Source organism: Lutra lutra, chromosome 11 (assembly GCF_902655055.1).
Source record: "Lutra lutra chromosome 11, mLutLut1.2, whole genome shotgun sequence".
In the NCBI taxonomy this organism is placed as follows: domain Eukaryota; kingdom Metazoa; phylum Chordata; class Mammalia; order Carnivora; family Mustelidae; genus Lutra; species Lutra lutra.
In genome coordinates, this window is record NC_062288.1 from 95,539,501 (window position 1) to 95,559,637 (window position 20,137).

Consider the following 20,137-nt stretch of genomic DNA (forward strand, 5'->3'; position numbering starts at 1 on the left):
ATGACTTTTGGGGTGATCAGGGCTCTGACTGATCACATGGTCCCAGGCTCAGGAGAGAATCATCCACATGGCTGCTGGTAGCATTCCTTCAATATTCACTGAAGTCTGGTCATGCCTAGGAAACTCTGGGGATACAAAGATGAAAAAAATGCTGGTCTGGTCTCAAAAACTCTGGGACTCCTAGGGGTTATTAGATATTTTAGAGTTTCTGCTACAGTTTCCCTTATTTTATTTTTTAAGCATTTACACATAGGCCAATAACAATAATTCTACAACTCTGAATTAAAATTTCACCCACAATCCCACCACATCCCCAAATCAAGCTGTTTTTAATGATCTCTGTTCCCTCCTGCTTTTTGTCCAAAGGAGTACTGACTGTGATTTTCTTCACTGTTATACAGATATGTTTCCACATTGCCATGGAGGTTTGTATTTACTAACCAAGTGTAGGTATTTGGGCTTTCCTGTACCATTGGGTACTTAGGTTTCCATATTTTTGCCTTTATGTAGTTGTCGTTGACCTTTTCTTTTTTCTTTTCTTTTTTTTTTTTTTTTGCAAATAACTTTACAAGACTTTTGGGTTTCTTCCTCAGTCTAATTCTTGAAGTAGGATTGCCAGGTCAAAGATGGAATATGCTCATGGTTCTTAAGGTATTGTCATATTTGTGATTCATATGGTTCTAGTAATTCTGTCATCAACAAAGTGGGGTTAAGTTTTCTTCACTGGAGTTGTCCGTGGATGGAGTCCTTTCTGTTACAACAAATAATTCTTGGAGTCCCTTGCAGGAACTGTCTTATGGCTGACTGACCCTTGTTTCCTGCGTTGCTGTTCTCCTGTGTGATGTGGTCAGTGACAAAAGTCATGGGTATGACTTAACCTGGATGTGCTTCTTATGTTCATATGTCAAAGGTGGGTCATCAGTTGTTTCTGGTTTATTATGGGGATCAAATCTTATAATTTACGACATTTCTCTGTAAATGATACGAAAGTCAGCTACTTCTAATGCTGCGACTGATGGGTCCTCAGATCCCCCTGTACTTGTTCTGGATGGCCCTCCCTAGGATGGGAAGAGTGCCTGACCCTGAACACCCACTAGCTGGCAAGGACTCTAAGCTATGCAGAGCCGTATGAGAGAGGAGACTGCGGGGTCGCGGGCAGGCATGTGTGTGAACGGAGGAAGGCCTGGGAGTGCTTCAGGGGAAGAATCCCAGAGCTGCCGCTGTCAGTCAGGCCTTCAGGAGAGAGCTGTCCCACACTTACTCGCCCTACCGTCGTAGGTCCTGTGCTGGGGCCCAAACTCCCAGGTGTGACTCCTTTCCTGAAGGATGAATGGGACACTGGAGTGGGTGCTGCAGCTGGTGGAGCAGCTCCTTCTGGGGGTGGCAAGGCTGTGGGGTACATGTGTCCCCCATGGGAAAGTTGGCGTGTCCCTGTCAAAGCCCTGTGCCTTGTTGCCTTCCGGTTCACTCTGACTGATCGCTCTGTGCCACGTGAGTGGGTCAGTGGCTATTACCCGCAGTTCCCAGACTGCACACCCCCCCCCCCGAGGTACAAATAAATGCTTAAATTAGAACTCTTTTTTTTTTTTCAGTCCCCCAGCTTACTCTTAGCTCCTTAATGTGGATCTGTTGTCTGTTTATAAATACCGAATATCCTAGAGTTTTTGCTAGGTGATAGACCCTGTTCTAAGTGCTTTGCATTCCTCCTTTTATCCATATCACGATGCTGTGATGTATGAACTAACATTAAGTCTATTTTCCTGATTGGGAAATATTCTCTGAGCTCAGATAGCCTGGGGTCACTCAGTTGGTAAGTGATGGAGTGAGGATGGCAACCCGGGTCTTTAAGACTATTCTGCCCACTGGGGCACCTGGATGCTCAGTGGGTTAAGCCTCTGCCTTTGGCTCAGGTCATGATCTCAGGGTCCTGGGATCGAGTCCCGCATCGGGGTCTCTGCTCAGCAGGGTTCCTGCTTCCCTCTCTCTCTCTCTCTACCTGCCCCTCTGTCTACTTGTGATCTCTCTCTGTCAAATAAATAAAATAAAAATCTTAAAAAAAAAAAAAAGACTATTCTGCCCACTGTTGTTTCTGGGCTGTGGCTTGGCCAGACCCACAGCTGTGACTTATGTGGGATCACGGTGCGTGGCTGTGTTTGCCGGCCTCGGTCTCCCTCTTGAGGCTGCCTTCCGAGGCATGCTTGTACATCCCCTATAGAAAGCGGTGCAGGGGTGTCACAGGGGAGATCCAGCAATGGGGATGGTGTCCCCGATGGGATGGTGGGGAGGGGGTGAGCAGTGGAACAGGGCTAGTGAACATGGGTGAGCATGACCCAGGGCTGCGTGCCTGCAATTCTTGTTGGGAATCTCTGCACCTTCATTTCGAGCAAATGCTTGTCGAGAACCTACTGTGTGCTGTGCTGGTGCCATAGTGGTTACGGCCATTTGTCACGTGCTTGCTGACCTCCAGGCACCGTGGTGAGTGCTTGATAAACATTTTCACTGTCCCTCCTGGCCATGCTTATGTCTTTTACAGGAAACTGAGGCACATAGAGATAGATTATGCTTGGTCAGGGTCACACAGTTGGAACCAGGATTTCAACTCCCAGGACAGTGGTTTGTTTCATTGTATCATTTCATGTCAATGACTCATTCATTCATTCACAAATGCTTACAGAGAGCTTGCTAGGTGCCCGCTACACTACTGAGCACTGGGTTAAAGGGTGAAACCCTGAGGGGTTGGTGCCAGAGAGAATATTGATAGTGTTACATAGAAAGTTCCAGACTCCACGTCTCTGCCCATGATGAGGGGTGTCAGGGATGCCGAGCCTAGCACCCTGAAGACAAGCAGGTTTGGTTGCAGAGTCTCATCGGTAGTAATCAGTGAGGACTCTAAGACCTCCTGGCAGCCCAGGATGCCACAGAGTGGGGCCTGAGAAGATTTAGCTGGGAATAGATGCGGGCGGAAACAGTTACAGCCACGTCAGCTGAGGGCGGAGGAAATCATAGACGTTGAAGGTGCAGTACTTCGTTTGCTCTACATAATTACGTGCAAGTTCTATCCCAAAGCAGAAATAGTCATTTTCAATTAATTCTTTTGTTCTCCTCATTAAATCCTAGTTAAAATATTCCGTGAGGTATTGTTATAGAGGAGATCCGCACAACTGTATTTGTGTGTGTGTGTGTGTGTGAAAGAGAGAGATTGAGAGAGCGAGAGAGAGAGAGAGTAAATTCTACAAGGTGGACTATAAGTAAGCTCCTCAAAGGCAAGAACCATGTCACATACATGAATTTGTCCCCAGTGCCCAGCACCGTGCCTGACATGGAGTAAATATTCCCTTCTTGAGTTGAGTGAATAATATGCAAAGTTTCATGGAAACAGAATGGAACCACTGATCGCTTCACCACCCGCTCCCTAAACTTTTCCCCTGGGTGTTTGGGAAAGGCTTCCCTGAGGAGGGATATTTGCGTCCGATCTTCAAGAGGGGACTGAGGTCATGGTTAAGGTTGTGGGGATACGGAAGAAGATAGCCTATCTCCCGTGAAACTTACAACCCTGACAACGTATAAATCCTATAGGAGCAGTATGACAGTGATTTAGGCCTGCAGGTTTTTTTTTTTTCCCCCTGAATGTCAACCCCAATCAATCCATCATGGTAGCCTGAATTTGTGTGGAGGGGAGGATTTGGAAGTGTTGTGCTAACATTGCTTGATGGTCTTGCCTGCGTGGGGTGGGAGGGGTGCTGGGGTATTTGTATCACATGTTGACCATCTCCATTTTAAGTCTCTGGGCTTTTAAAGAAAAGCCCCACTCCTTCCTTTTACCTCATTCCCATCAATAAGGGGAAGCAGATTTATGGCTAAAAGAGGGCTGGCAATGTGTTTGGTGCCAACTCACAGAAGGGCATGGGACCATACAGGTGAGAAAAGTAGTTCTTTACTTTTTCATCAGAGTTTCCCATCACGAAAGGATTTCTTATGAGGCTGAAAGTGTAGAATCAATAGGCTTTGAAGAGATTCTAGTGGAGATGTTCTCTTTAAAAATTAGAAAGGAATTATGCCTCTGGGAGGACAGAGAAATGGACATTTTAGCACTCTTCATTTTGTTATATTTAATCCTTTCTTCTTGTTCTCATTTTCTAAAAGATTTTATTTATTTATTTGGCAGAGAAACAGAGAGAGAGAGGAAACACAAGCAGGGGGAGTGGGAGAGGGAGAAGCAGGCTTCCTGCTGAGCAGGGAGCCCGATGTGGGCCTCAGTCCCAGGACCCTGGGATCATGATCTGAGCTGAAGGTAGACGCTTAACAACTGAGCCATCTAGGTGCTCTTCTTTTTTTTTTTTTTTTAAGATTTTATTTATTTGTGAGAGAGAGAGAGAGAGAGAGAGTGCACAAGCAGGGGGAGGAGCAGGCAGAGGGAGAAGCAGGCTCCCCACCGAGCAAGGAGCCTGATGTGGGACTCAGTCCCAGGACTCCAGGATCATGACCTGAGCTGAAGACCAATGCCTAACTGACTGTGTCACCCAGGTGTCCCTTTTCTTTCTTTCTTTCTCTTCCTTCCTTCCTCTTTTTCTTTTTCTTTCTCTCTTTCTTCCTTTCCTCTTCCCCTCCCCCCTTCCCTCCCTCCCTCCCTCCCTCTCTTACTTTGACTTATTTATTTGAGGGACACCTGGGTGGCTCAGTCATTAAGCAGCTGCCTTTGGCTCAGGTCATGATCCCAGGGTCCTAGGAGCAAGCCCGGCATCAGGCTCCCTGCTCAGTGGGAAGCCTGCTTCTCTTTCTCTCTCACTGCCCCTGCTTGTGTTCCCTCTCTTGCTGTGTCTCTCTGTCAAAAAAAAAAAAAAAAAAATTATTTGAGAGAGAGAGAGCCTGAGTGGGAGGGACGGAAGGAGAGGAAGAGAGAATCTCAAGCAGACTCCGTGCTGAGTGCAGAGCCTGACTTGGGGCTCGATCTCACAACCTTGAGATCACAACCTGAGCTAAAACCAAGAGTTGGATGCTTAACTGACAGCACTACCCAGGCACCCCAACTAATCATTTCTTCTAAACTTTTTGAGGTATGAACTAAAGAGTTCAAATTTTTAGATTACTTAAGCTTTATACTTAACCATAAACATGGCGTCATGTCCATTCAAATAACTTGAATGGATTGTAGAGTTTTCTTCCTTCATACGTGGCTTGCTTGTACCAGTCGTGAAGATGGTGTTGGTGATACACTGTCGTCCTCATAAGGTCAAGTATTGTATTTTGCCGTAATGCAGTCGTGTCCCCAAGGATCATTGGGCTGCTTGCCCCTCTGTAAGTGGCCCTAGGTTGCTCTGGCTTCCCAGATCCTAGATCTTCATTTTGTTCTCCTGTGTCCTTCTTTGACACCAGCGGACCTCCTCTTGGCTCCTGTCAGTTCGTCTACTTCCAGCAGGTACTTTGTTCTGTAATTTCTCAGGCCTCCAGAGTCCCATAATTAAGCTCGTTGGATTTTGTCTAAAGGAAGCAGCACCAGGTGCCGAGGGATATTCCTGTGAATAGAGAAGTGTACTTTGTGTGTGTGGGCTTGCCCCAAAATGGGTGCTTGGGCTTGCCCCAAACCCTCTTTTCACTGATTTTTGGGCTCTCAGCTGGCTTTTTTGCTTAGTCAAGGTGACTGTGTTAAGTGAGCTGATAACCGTGTTGTAGGAGAACCAATGATTTTACTAAAACTGAACCCCACGGGTCTGGGGGTCAGGCCCCAGACTTGAAAGCTGAGGGTCTGTACATGCTTGCTAGAACTTCCTTCACTTTTACAGAAGTTGGGGAAGAAAGCACTCTCTTTCAGCCTCGCTCCCATTAAAGAATTTAGTTTCTCAGATAAAGAGCTGTACCAAGGTCTGATACAATAACATCAATCCCCTACCCTGCAGGGTTAATACCAATTGAGGCGAAGTAGTGGCAGAATTTGCCAAAAGGGAAACATTTTGGAAAAAAAGCATTTTGATTAATTAAACATTTTTTTTCCCCTTTGGAGACACAGAGGGTCAGGAAAGGTTTTCTGATAAGAAGTCATCACTTGGAACGGCTCATACTATCAGCAGCCAGCGAGCGCTTCGTCCTGGACACAGTGTACGGCCGCTGTAATATGCAATGTCACTTGCAGCTAATCCCTTCATTGATTTTTTCCCCCCTCCGAATTTGCTGACAACAGAAGATTAGGTCTAGAGAAATAGTTGCAGTTCAGGTTCTGTTTGACAATATTTAGAGTTTAAAGCGACCTTTAGCAGAGAAAGGGCTGCATGGAGTGGGATTTAAGTGGTTCAGGACCGGGCGCTATTAAGGGCAAGGTAGAAGGGAATGCATTTTTAATGCCAGTGTCAGGGCAGGCCACCCTGGGCAAGTGTCCTCTGTCCTCAGGGCCGCGTGGGAGTCCAGTGTCAGGCTTATCCTTGGCCTTGTTGCAAAGGAGATGAAGTTTGACTTTGTCCCGTTCAGTCTTGAATGTACTTGGCTCTCCGCTCCCTAACCCTCTCTCACAGCCCCTTTGTCTCTCTCTGCCTCGCTGCCCTTGTCCAAAGCTCCCACCCTAGTTGTACACTGTGCTCCGTGCTCCCACACCACACCCATCAGTCCTCCCACCTCTGCCCGTATTTGAGAAGATCTGATTAGGATATAAATAGCCTGGAGTCCTTAACTTTCCATGAATTTAAGCCTTTGAAACAATAGACTTTTTCCCTTTGTGCTTATTAATACATCAAAACGGCAGAGAGAGAGAATTGGGAGAAATGGGTTAATAAAATAAGAAGCTAAATAAAATACAAATTTATGTTAAAGCATGGCATTCATTTGGGCCCCATCCCCTGCTCTGTGACCTGTATCTGATGGTCACTCTCTCTTCCTTCCCTGAGTCCCCTTCATGGGGACAAAAGCCTTACCCCACAGGCAGACTTACCATTGATGTTTATGTTGATATCTGGACTGCTCAAGATGCTCATTCAGGGCTAGACCTGGAGCTGGAGAGTTCTTCTTGCCCAGGTCTGCTTATTTCCAGTTGCACACTAGTCCCTGTTAGCTTGCATCTGAGGTCCTCAGGCCTTGAAGCTGGACCTAAGAGAACTATGATACAGAGAAAATTAGGGTTCAGGCGTTCCGGGGGCCTGGGAAGTTAAGAGTGTGTCCTGGGCAACGGGGGGAGACTCACACTTCCTCTGCATTAGCCTCAGGACACAATGACCGAGAAGACCTTCATAATTAAGGACACCTTATTTGCAGCCAAGGAGAACTTTGGATTCTTCCTATTGGGCTTAAGTCCAATTCTAGGGCATGGTTTCTCTGGAATTACACAGGGAATGGAAAAGAAGTGGGCCGCCAGGCTGGTAAGACTTAGTGGGGGAAACCAGCAGATGGGATGGTGTGGATGTTGGTGTTGACTGGTCCGCATGTTGAAATGGTGTTCATGGGTATAAACCATGGCTCAAGTTACTCATCATAAAAACAGTATTGACTCTAAGTCCTACAAAGTGTAAGCCTGGGGACCTCAGTGTAAGAGATGTGTCCTTGCTGGCCTCTTCCCAGACCTGAACTCTTGCAGCAGTGTGGGGTTCAGTGAACCAAGGATAGAAGAAACCAGCTCGTAACCTTTGGCACCTTCCTCGCTCATCCCTTCGTCAGCATGCTCACTCCCAAATTCCAGGGCCTTTGCTTTGCCCTTAATTGTCAAAAATGCACCGGGAATTCACTTGGTAAATGGTAGAAAGTGCTTTATGAACTCCAGACTTTTCATTCTTCCAGCAGGTCTGGGATTAGAATTGTTCTTTGTGTTTCCTAGGAAAGAACAGTTGGTTGAGCAAATTTACACGCAAATAAGTATCATTTTCTGATTTCAAACATTTGGGGAAGCACCTGTTTATGTCCTAACCATTGATAATCTATAACCTAACCTAACCAAATAGATCTCTGTATTTACTAATACGACATTTCCTTAGACTTGATTTCCAGCTTTCTTCCTCCTCTGACTCCTCTTCCTGCTCCCTTCCCAAATTACACTGGAAACCGCTGAGACTGTATGAGGTTTGTCCCCCCAGCATCCAGAGCCATGCCCAATACCTAATCATGTGAATGATGGTGAGTGTGAATATCTAGAAGATTCTGATGTTTGGTAAACAAGAGCATTTCCTAACAGTGGCACATTCTGAGCTGAGGGTTGTGGGTTTGTCCAGACGCTGGCCTGTGGTTGAATTAGCCCCAGCTCATGGGCCTCCTCCTTGCACAGAGCAGCCAGGTCTGGTCCCTGCAAAGGAATCTCTCCCTTCAGACACAGTGGAACCAGTCCTCTGGGGTCAGCCTCTGGCAGGACAGCTCCCCAGCTGGGCACCTCTCACTAATGCTTTCTGGAAAGTCTTTCTTTCATGTGGAGGGTTTTAACCAAAGGAGAGACATTCTTTATGGATTTCTTGGGGGGTGTTTCACAAGGTCTGCCACAGAACAGCACAGGCCATTAGCCATCACTACAGAGAAGGACAGTGTGTCAGGACACCGGTCGTATCAGTGAGATCCCGGAGGGCGTCTCTTTGTCGTCTCGAGTGGTATTTTGCCCAGCTGCTTGGGAAGTGTTGACTGGGTTGTACCTGGTGGGGTGAGTAGTACAGCCACACTTGTGCTCTCTCACTTCAGGGATCAAGCGTGAGTTAGGTTCTCATGTTCACCATCTTTCTTCCCCCATGCTTATTCTTCTGGGACCCTCATATACCTCCCGTGGTGTCTCTGTATGCTTCTAAGTGTTGTCGTCTTTGGCTACCTGGAGGGCTCTGACATTTCCTTCAGACCGTGTCAAGATCTGTCCTCTCCTCCAGTGACACCTGCCAGGTGGCCTGTTCGGGTCTCCTGCCTCTCTCCATGTCTGATGTGGCGGAGCTTCTGCTCTCTGGGTCTGTTCCACATGGAGGCTGGTCCAACCTGCTGCTGTGCCCCTGACTTCCCAGGAGCCTGGCTCTTGCTTGTCATTTCATTAACAAGGAAAGACTCGCTCCCTGTGTTTCGTGGATCGCCCAGCCATGCTGCCTCATATGGGGGAGGGGCAGCGTCTTTCAGGGACTTTTGGCAACTGGCGCTTCTATTTATTTTTGTCCTGCCTCCCTTCCCCTGGGGCTCTCTGGTAAGGATCCCTGGGGCCAGGTGCCTAGGGACTTCAGCAACACATCCTCCTGCCTTTGGAGTCCCTCTCCCCTCCTTCTAATTCTGTGTCCTTGGACTGAGGTATGCACAGCGACTTTCCCTTAGGATGGATGTTTGCCCTGCAGTCTTGATGGCCTTTGGTGCATTGAAACTTCTGGAAGACCCAGAGAGGGAAAGAGATGGGCAATCCTCGGACTCGAATGCAGATACTTCGAATCCCACTCAGCAACTCTTGCTCTGGGCTGTAGCTGCCCTACTGACCTTTCCAGACGTGACCGACATGTCTGAAGGCCCCGGCAGGCCTGGCTTGGGCTTGTGATGGTCCTTCCAGTGCTTTATGGGGAGTGGTACTTAGCCTCTCACTCAGAGCCTAGCACAGAACAGGGCTCTATAGATGGTCTTAATTATAATATCCATGTGGACTTTGGTTCTTGATCAGTCTCTCCTGAGAATTCGTTCCTTTTGGAACTTCAATTTCTTGGAACTTTTCAATCCTTAATAACTGGGTCTTCTTTCCTGCCCATTGTGACTTGATACTATAAAAAAACAAAACAGGGTTTTTGGGTTGTGGGGTATGTGTATGTGGTGGTGGGGAGAAAGCCATTCTCAAGGAGTTAGGCTGACAGGTTGAGTTCATGGTCAAAGAGTCAAGGTCATGGGTAGGAAACCAGAGTTCATCCTCAGGGGCCAGGGAGGTGGTGCCCATAGTTGTGGTTTGGAGAGGGAGCTGTGTTTTGGCAACTGGATGCCTTTTCAAGGTACCCGGAGTTTTGTAGGCTGGCTCGACTTCCAGGAATGCACAGAGATGAGTAGAGGCGTTGATTGGGAGGATACACCTCAGCCAGGAAGGGGAAGAGCTGGGGCAGTCCTGGTCCTGCCCCCTCCCTCCTGGCCTCTGCTGCTTCCTCACCTCTCTCTCCTCAGCTTCCCCCCTGCCTGGCTCCCTCATATTTTTATGTTATTTATCCTGGTTTCCTTGGTACCAGCTAGATCTCATGGCACTTTTTCAACTTCACCTTCATTCTTTCAATGTTTCTGGTGTCCTTTTCACTTGAGGGAGGATTCCGTTGGTACGGTTTAGTGTCCCGAGCTGGGCCCTGGTCCCGGGTGGCTGTGGCCCAGGAGGGGCTGCTCCCCAGTTTCACGCTGGGGTAGAGGGTCATGTGGTGGATCAGCGCATGGTTGTTTGAGCAGCAGGGATGAGTAGTGAAGCTGTTCGTGTGGGGCAGACCCCTGAGGCAAGATTTCTCTGGGTTCTAAGAGATAGAACTTGGGGAACCCTTCAAAGGTGGTTGTCCTGATTCCATGAGGCAGAGAGTAACACCCCCCAGGGGCTGTTAACACAGGCTGGGCTTGCTTCGGGGCTCCTGCCTCCGCAGCCTGGTGGGGGAGTCACTGAGTGCCAGGGCCGCAGAAGCATCACAAGTCCCCTTGGATAGCACAGAACCTGTATCTTCTAGAAGCCCTTCTTTGATGTTTATAAAATGACTCTCAGTACATTAATTTGCATAGTTTCTGTGTTGTGTGTGATGGCTGAATCCGTTTTCACCTTAGGTCTTCACAGCAGCCTGTGAGGTTGATGTTCTTGTTGTCCTTTTACACACATGGAAACTGAGTCAGGGAGAAGTTGAGAGACTTCCGACCAGGCCTTCTTCTTCTTCTTCTTCTTTTTTTTTTTTTTTTTAAAGATTTTATTTATTTGACACAGAGGGAAATCACAAGTAGGCAGAGAGGCAGGCAGAGAGAGGGGGAAGCAGGCTCCCCGCTGAGCAGAGAGCCCGATATGGGGCTTGATCCCATGACCCTGAGATCATGACCTGAGCTGAAGGCAGAGGCATAACCCACTGAGCCACCCAGATGCCCCGAGACCAGGCCTTCTGGCTCCCGGCCCCGCACCTCTTTACCCACGTGTCCTACATCTGTATGCAGAGCACTGCACATCCCTAGGTGTTATGAGGAGATAAAAAAGAAGTAAGCTTACATTCTAGTTAGGATAAGCTGCAAACAACATCCATTAAGGCAGTCATTTGAGAGCTGATTGCTGTGTGCCGGTGATTGTGACCTTGAAGTACTCACATAAGAGGACACACAAAAATTACAGGCTGCCTCGAAAGTCGGGGATGCGCTATGGATTGAAGATAAGCCCAGAGAAATCAAGGTCACGTACTTGTTCAAACCAAGCAGCCCTGCAAACAGCTGGAGTCATTTGTCGGTAATACAGAGCTGGGTAGTGTCTCAGAATCCTGGCGGAGGAGCTCCAGGGCCGGGTGGCCTGATGTTGGATGAACTGACGAGGAAGCTGAAGCCCAAACGAGGCTGTTGATGTGTCCTTTGGAAGAAGAGTGGAGCCAGCATAACCCTGAAGGTCCACACCGTGGTGGTGTTTCATCTTGTGGCAGCTGTGGCGCCCAGGCTGGCAGAGGACCTCACGACAGGTTGTCTGGGCTGTTGTAACATAACCCAGAACCAATACCAAATGACCAGAGAGAATCCCTCACAGCAGTGTTCTAGAACGTAGCTGAGGGCCAGACTTGAGCTGTTTCCCAGAGGGAAGCTCTCATGGGTTGGCCATGAGAGGCGAGTGAGGGGAGGTGGAGCCCTCTCAAGCCCTGGGAGGGGGCACCCAGGGCAACAGCCACTAACACGGCAAGCAGATAAGCAGAACGACAGGAACTAAGGGGCAGGCTGTGTACTGCTGGGTCAGTGCGTGGGAGCCCGTATCTGAGCTTCCCCAGCCACAGCCAGGGCTGGGAATCCAGACATCCATCCCATCCGAGGGAAGTAGAGCCCCCCTGCTTGGAGGAACTGGTATACAAGGTCAAGGCCGAGTTAGCAGCAGGAATGTGGCACTGACCTCGGCCCCACGGGAGCCTGGGTTTAGAGAGGGGCACCCAAGTTGTGGGGAGAGGGATTCGGAGCGCAGAGAACTCCAAGGTGTCCGCCGAGGTCCACCCGGGATGCTGAGCCCTGTGGCACCGGGAGGGCAGGGTGCAGCATCTGGAGTTCCCAGAGCTGAAGTGGCGGACTCTAGACAGTTCTGGGCAGAGCCGAGGCAGAGTTGAAGTTTCTGTTACATTCTTTTACCTTGTTTCGTTTGGAGCCTTATAACAGACGGTTTAGTCAAGCGATACATCACAGGATCCATCATCTTAAAAGTATCAAAGGATCTATGAGGGACATTTTTTGTTTTCCTTTTAATTTTCCTGACCTTCCAATTCTCCTGCCCCAGACGACCAATGTTATTCGTTTCCTTCCAGAGGTGTCTTATGTGTGTGCAAGCATCTGCCTGTGTGTCTGTTTATCATCTTCCCCTGCTTCGTACAGAAATGTGGCGCACTTTAGACACTGTTCTGCACCTTATTTCCATTTAATTTATCCCAAAAAGCTTTCCATATCTGTTTGTAACGAGCTGCCTTTTTAAAAATGCCGTTGCCTTCCATTCTGTGGATATACCATAATTTATTTAGCCATTCTTCTATTGATGGAAATGTAGGTTGCTCTTGTAAGCAAAGTGGCAATGAATAACCTTGTCGGTATGTCATTTCACACCTGTGAGACTGCATCTCCCAGATAAATTACTAAAAGTGGAATTTCTGGGTCAAATTGAGCTTCTGTAATTTTTAAAGATATTGATGAATTGCCCTCTGGAGAGGTAGTACAAATTTACAAAATTTATACTTTAACAGCAATTCATGAGTGTGTTGGTTTCCCCACACCTGACCTCACAATGTGTGATCAAACTGGCAGACCTTTGCCAGAATGGTTGTTGAAAATGCCAGCTCGGTGCTGGTTTAATTGTTCGTTCTCTCTTTTGGAGTGCTCTTGAGCGTCTTTTCATATGTGCAAGGTCCCTTTGTAGGCCCATGAGCTGTCTGTTCTCCTTTTGGTCATTTAAAAATCGGATTGGTGATCTTTTGCTTAGTGATTTGTAGGTGCTTTTTATGTATGAGGGAAATCAGTCCTTTGTGATTTCTGCTGCAAATCTCTCTCTTTTGATTTTGCTTAAAGTGGGTTTTGCTAGGCAGAAATCTTGTGTTTTTGCATAGTCAGACTTCTCAATATGTTCTCTTGGGGATTTCATGTCATAGTCATGAAGGCTTTCTCCCCCTATGGCTATAAAGGCATCTTCTCATGCTTTCTTCTGATACTTTTATGAATTCTTTTCCAAATAAATGTTTGATCTACTTGGACTTAATTCTGGTTTAAGGTGTAAAAAGTATGCCTTCAATTTAATTGTCACCCAGTTTTTTGAATACCAGTTATAAATAAACCATCTTTTTCCTACTGACTTGAGCTGCCACCATTACTGTGCTTTGGACTGAACTGAGTCACTCCAGGGTTCTGGTACTAAAGCCCTAACCGCCAATGTGACTTTATTTGGAGACAGGGCCTTCAGGAGGTCATTGATATTAAACGAGGCACCATAAGGCTAATTGGATAGAACTGGTGTTCCTCTAAGACCTGCCCTGCCACTCTATTCCTCCCCACTCTCCCCTTCTGTGCCATGTGAGGACAGAGCAAGGCAGCCAGGAGGACCGATCTCCTCAGAACATAGCCCTGGCACCTTGATCTTGGACTTAGTTTCCAGAATGTGAGACAATAAATATTACATAAGCCACCCTGTCCATGACTTCTACAGACCATACAGTAAATGCTTGTGTGTTTTAGGCTGCCCCTGGATTTCTGAATTCCGGTCCAGTCCTTCCATCCCATCACATTGTCCGCCAGCTGGACAATGCGGGCGGGGTGTGTGTGTGGGGGAAGAGTCGGGGCCTCTAGCGCCTGGAGAGACACAGGGACATGTGGGAAATTTCATGGAGACAGAAGGTAGCAGGGAGGGTCTGAGATCAGCTGAGATGTTAGAGGCGATAGAGAAACCTGTTGGGGTGTTGGTGGGCAGGGTGGGAGTGGAGCCCTAGGTGACTGCCTGGGCTGGGCGAGAGGGGAGTGGCTGGCCCGCAGAAGGAAGCAGCATGAACACCATCCTGGCCGTCCTGGGAGCTAATGGGGCTCCCAGGGTGGGATGGCTGGAGACCAGATAGGATGGGACGCTCTGTATGATATTCTCCATTTCCACGGGTCTGTTTCACTGTCTTGGTGGTTCAGTTTCCACAGGCTTTGACGACTTCTTACCTGCCCTCAAACCCTAGGCTGCTTAGAGTCTCATTCTATTCTAGAAGCTTCACTGTGGTGTGCACTTGGAGCACCACCTCTGGGATAGTGTCGTCTTATTTATTTTCATTTAGAAAATCTTCATGTAGTCCCTCTTCTAGAAGCTAGGCAAATGTGAGGGAATAGAAATTTCTCCAGTGATAGCTGCCTGTGTCCTCTTTTAACCACTCCATCCCGCCCTGCTCCCTTCCCAGCCTCCTGCCCCTCTGATGACTTGAATTTGCCCTGGGGGTTCCTCTGCTCTCAGCTCTGCTTTCTGGATTCTGGGTCCCCTTCCCCAAGCGCCCCCTCCAAGCTGGTGCCATGCCAGTTCTGTGAGGGGCCCAGGAGCACTGTTCACTGCCCTTAGGGCGGCGCTGGCAGCCTGTCGAGGAGCGGGTTACTCCATCGGGATGGTGTGCTTTCCTCTGCTCACTCAGTTTGATGCCTGGGGTCCCAGAGGGCACCCGCTCGCCGCCTCTCTGCTCCTGCGCTCTGGGAGTTGGACCAGCTGTTAGGCTCAGATGCAGCAGCGGTACCAGCCCTGCACGTGGGAGGGATGATGCTGCACCTGTTACTGCAGGAGCAGGTCACATCCAAGGGGCTACGAAGCCAGTGTCCATCAGAAGGGCTTCGCGTGTGTCCTCCTAGTCCATGCCTCTAGCTGTAGCCGGGCCCCTCTCTGGTGCTTGGACAGTCCCCTGCCTGAGTTCTCCCCCTCAGTACTCTGGCACTAACCCCAGTGATCCCCTGTGGGGCCCCCGCAAACCTGACTCTGGAGTAGTCTTCTCCTGTGGACTCAGTTGTGGACTCGTCAAACACTGGCTGGCCCCAGGCGACCCCTTCTTTTTTTTTTTTTTTTTTTTTTAAGATTTTATTTATTTATTTGACAGAGAGAAATCACAAGTAAGCAGAGAGGCAGGCAGAGAGAGAGGAGGAAGCAGGCTCCCTGCTGAGCAGAAAGCCCGATGTGGGGCTCGAACCCAGGACCTGGGATCATGACCTGAGCCGAAGGCAGCGGCTTAACCCACTGAGCCACCCAGGCGCCCCAAGGCGACCCCTTCTTCCACGTCCTGCACCCTCCCGGGCTGGAGAGCGTGGTCCTCCCACTTTCCCCAGGCTCCCCGATGTCCTCAGCCATTCATGACCTTCCCTCTCTCCCCCAGCACCGGGTAGTGCTTGCTGTGTCCTGTGCTCCTTTCTGCTTTCCTCTGTCTCTATGTCTTTGTCCTACTTGGCATCCAGCCCTGCAGGGCTGGCACCTGTGTGCACTAGGGGAGGGAAGTGGGGCTCATGGGTGATTAGTGAGATGCCGTAGGAGAAGGTCAGCTGGAGGTGAGCCAGGGCCCCCTGGGAGGGTCTCCCGCCATTAAAACTTAGATCATGTGCCTTTGATTTTGTTAAGAGAACAGGTGGCTTTCTTCCTGAAGTGAGATTGTGTTTTTTTTTCATTGGGTCCCAAAAGAGTACATTTTTTTAAGGGAGGAAAAACTTAAAATATAAAAAGGTGCAAAGACACTGTAGGTGTGACTCTACAGTTCTGTTATTTCATTCAACATTATATTTTGAGGACTCTTTCTGTCTTAATATGTACAGTTCTAGTTTTTTCATTTAAACTATCGTAGAATAGCCTATCCTGTGACCATAACCATGTTTTCCTTTTCTAACTGATGGACCTTTAGGTTGATCAGAGCTGTACGGAACGTCCTTGCCCACATAGTAGGAGTTTGCCCACGAGGGCGTAATTCTGGGCGGTAGGGCATATGCCTCTCCAGTTCACTTGGTTTTTGTCAAGTGTTTATATAACAACTTACACTCCCAGCAACTGTCCGAAAGCTGCTTTCTCCTCAGTCTTTACCAAACCCTGATATTCCCTGACTCTGTCGGGTTTTTGCTATTTTGGTTGGGAGGTAGAATGTGAGGCAGCATTTCCAGAAAGTGTAAAAGAGAAATTCCATCTTGGCTCCCACCCATGTCCTCACCGGGCAGACGTTTGTCCCCTATGGCCACTTTGCTGGTTACGGGTTGTCCAACTTCTTAGTCCTGTTCATTCAGAGTGATGCTTCTGTGATTGTTGTCAGTGAGGGTCGAGTGAGTAGACGGGTTCAGGAAGGTCACTGCTGTAACAGGTGTTAGAGGTGGCTGGCAGTGGAGGGGGGGCAGTGGTCTCAGTCCTTGAGGTGGGAGCGTGGTGGTGGGATATAGCCAGGGTTGGAGCCTATGGGAAAGGGCCCTGAGCTGGGGTAGGGGGCAAGCCAGAGCCCAGTTGAGAAAGTGCACAAGGCAGGGAAAGGACAGGATGCCTGCAACCTCTCCTAGGGCATGCATTTCTTTTGCAAAAACATGCCAGATACGTGCTCACTTCGTATCTTAAAAAAACTTTCGTGGTGTATGATGTATAGAAGAAATAATCTTTTTAAAAAATTTTTTATTTTTTATCAACATAGAATGTATTATTAGCCCCAGGGGTATAGGTCTGTGAATTGCCAGGTTTACACACTTCACAGCACTCACCATAGCACATACCCTACCCAACGTCCATAACCCAACCACCCTCTCCCTACCCTCCTTCCCACACTGGCAACCCTCAGTTTGTTTTGTGAGATTAAGAGTCTCTTATGATTTGTCTTCCTCCCGATCCCATCTTGTTTAATTTATTCCTTTCCTACCCCCCAAACCCCCCACATTGCCTCTCAACTTCTTCATATCAGGGAGATCATATGATAATTGTCTTTCTCTGATTGACTTATTTCACTCAGCATAATACCCTCTAGTTCCATCCACGTCATCGCAAATGGCAAGATTTCATTTCTTTTGATGGCTGCATAGTATTCCATTGCATATATATACCACATCTTCTTTATCCATTCATCTGTTGATGGACATCTAGGTTCTTTCCGTAGTTTGGCTACTGTGGACGTTGCTGCTATAAACATTCGGGTGCACGTGCCCCTTCGGATCACTACGTTTGTATCTTTAGGGTAAATACCCAGCAGTGCGATTGCTGTGTCGTAGGGCAGTTCTATTTTCAACTTTTTGAGGAACCTCCATGCTGTTTTCCAGAGTGGTTGCACCAGCTTGCATTCCCATCAACAGTGTAGGAGGGTTCCCCTTTGTCCACATCCTCGTCAGCATCTGTCATTTCCTGGCTTGTTAATTTTAGCCATTCTGACGGGTGTGAGGTGGTATCTCATTGTGGTTTTGATTTGTAAGAAATCAACATCTTCTGTGGATATAGTATAGCTGCAGACCTTATGGAGAGCTTACAGTGGGCCTGGTGTTCCATGCTTTATCTGTATCAATTCACTGAAATCTCTCAGCGCCCCTTAGGGGGTGGATGTTTGCATCCCCTCCCTTCAGAGTGGAGGCATGGGGGCACTTGGGTGGCTCAGTGGGTTAAAGCCTCTGACTTTAGCTCAGGTAATGATCCCAGGGTCCTGAGATTGAGCCCTGAATTGGGCTCTCTGCTCAGCAGGGAGCCTGCTTCCTCCTCTCTCTCTGCTTGCCTCCTCCTCTCTCTCTGCCTGCCTCTCTACCTACTTGTGATCTCTGTCAAATAAATAAATAAAATCTTTAAAATAAATTGGATTCTTCTCAAAGTGGAGGAACAGAAACTTGCATTAATTTGGCCACTGTCCTACCCCCACAGGTCTCGAAGCCCGGTGTAGCCCCAGGCAGGCTCGGGGGCCCAGGCCCTCAACCACAGGAGGGCTGCTGGAGTCACGGGGGACAATTCACTGGTCACAAATTCACACCGGGTTCGAGTTCATTCCAACTAGTGAGTCCGGCAAAGTTAACGCTTAACATCTCCAGCCTAGCCAAGCGAATTACCTTCAACAAGAAATAGTTTTGGAGAGAGGTAAAAAACCCCACATAATTTATTGCGGCTTTCTGCTTTCTTTTTGTGAGCTTTAGTTTCCATTCAGTGTTTAGCTAAGGCACACAACAGGGTGAGGAGTAAAATAATTAATCGCCTGGGTTTGGTTTCTGATCTACAACTCCTCTTCCTCTGATCCTGCCCCAAACACACACACGCTTCCGGATGGGGATACACAGGGACACACATACAATCTCTCTCTCCTCTCTCTCTCTCTGAATTAACTGGTAAAGAAAATCAGGATTATATAACTCCCTTTTCCCAAATGAAAACCAGAAAATTCTGTAATCTGGATATCTTTTTCCCCTAGCTGCAATCAGACATTCATTTAGCTGTTTAGAAACATCTGGACAGCTATCTGAATTCTCCTTTTTTTTATCTGGTTCAGCCTGTCAGAAATGACTGGCCTTTGGCCTTATGAAGATTCCCACGGGGGAGGGGGTGTCAGGCCCACCATCGGAAAAGCTACCTGAAGTCTTCCTCCACGTATCCGATCTTGAACCCCACACCCGAGCAGCAGGGAGAGAGAAAGGCAGAACCATCTTTGCTGTGGGATTTGCAATTTTGGTGACTCATGAACGATCATCTTTTCTCTGAAGGAGCAGAATGAAGAATTTCTGACTAGTTTATCTTCTCGCTGTCCCTCCCCTTTAGGACAACTGCTTCATGCTGGATCCTTAATTTAAAGAAAATGGATGTTTCCCTCTGGCCTGAGAGCTGGGGATTCTTATCAAAAGTGACATTAAAAAAGTGCCAGACTGGTCTCCTCCCTCTTTCCTGCCCATCCTTCATCACTCCTGCCTGTCTCCATCACTGTCTCCCCATCTTGAGATCTGTCTCCACTTCCTGGGTCCCCGGAGAGAAAGCATGAGCTCATTGTTTTCCAGAGAAAAACCAGACTTGGTCTCCTTCTCACCTCGTTTGTCTGTCAGAGCCTGGAGATTGATGATCCTTCCACCAGCTGAAACTGCCTGGAGGAGCTGCGGCCTCTCGCTCTGGGTGTCTGAGCCCTGGGAGGGGGGCCATGGGGAGGGCAGTGATGGCTTGGGGCTCTGAACTTTCTAGAAGGTTATTAGGGCCGTGATATGGGAATAAGGGAACGGGTTATTTACTACACGCTCAACGGTAATTTAAAGCCATACCTCACCTTCTTCTTTCCCAAACAGCTCGTTTCAAGCTGGAAAACACATGAGCAAATGGGGAAAAGCGGCAGCCCCGAGCCTTACCGGGAAGATGGGTGTTGTGGGGGCCAGGACAAGAACCCGTCGTTCTCTATTTCCTTTGGTGAGGGGGTTGCTGTGTAATGACATTTGAACATGTCTTGTTGAAAACCTGCTAAAAAGATTCAGCAAGGGGGGAAAGGCATTCAGAACCCAGGAATGTGGAAATCTGGGTAAAAACCATCATAGATCTTAAAATGACAAGGTGGCCTTTAGCACAGAAGATTGTGGAGGGTCGGATGCTATTTGGGTGTGGGTCAAGGAGCACAGTCAGGGATAAAGCGGTGCAGAGGGGCTGGTGAGGGGGGGGAGCTGGAGGCAGAGGTGTGGGAGCCACGCTCTGTGGGGAGCGGGGGACCCCGAGCTCGCTTGTGAGAGCTGGTCACCCAGCAGGGAGGCCGCCGGTCTGGTTTCTTTTCTTTTTTTTTTTTTTTTTAGGATTTTATTTATTTATTTGAGAGAGAGAGAGAGAGAAGAGCAGGAAGAGGTGCAGAGGGAGAGGGAAAAGCCAGCTCCGCTCTGAGGAGGGAGCGCCACTCGGGGCTCCATCCCAGGACCCTGAGATCATGAGCTGAGCCCCCAGGCGCCCCCCTCTGTTCTGGTTGTTAACTGCAGTGTTGGGCGCCAGGGACGCTGAGGGCCAGGGAGGAGCTGGCAGCACGGCGGTTTCTCCCGTGGGGCCATCCTGTTGACGCAGGGGGACCCGACCCTCCTAGGTGGCCTCTGGAGTGCTGTGAGCCTGGAGGCAGGA

At 48.6% G+C, this 20,137-nt stretch overlaps 1 protein-coding gene and 1 long non-coding RNA gene across 2 annotated transcripts in view; one reads left to right on the forward strand and one right to left on the reverse strand.

The window, feature by feature from the left end:
• Positions 1-20,137, forward strand: part of TMEM178B (transmembrane protein 178B) — a 340,361-nt gene that overhangs the window by 82,701 nt on the left and 237,523 nt on the right. The gene's annotated exons all lie outside the window — the stretch shown is intronic.
• LOC125080986 (uncharacterized) lies at positions 5,098-11,567 on the reverse strand. The gene is made up of 3 exons (XR_007121556.1): positions 11,120-11,567; positions 6,917-7,080; positions 5,098-5,513 (listed from the first exon to the last, which is right to left on the reverse strand). It is a non-coding gene; the product is annotated as an uncharacterized LOC125080986 (long non-coding RNA).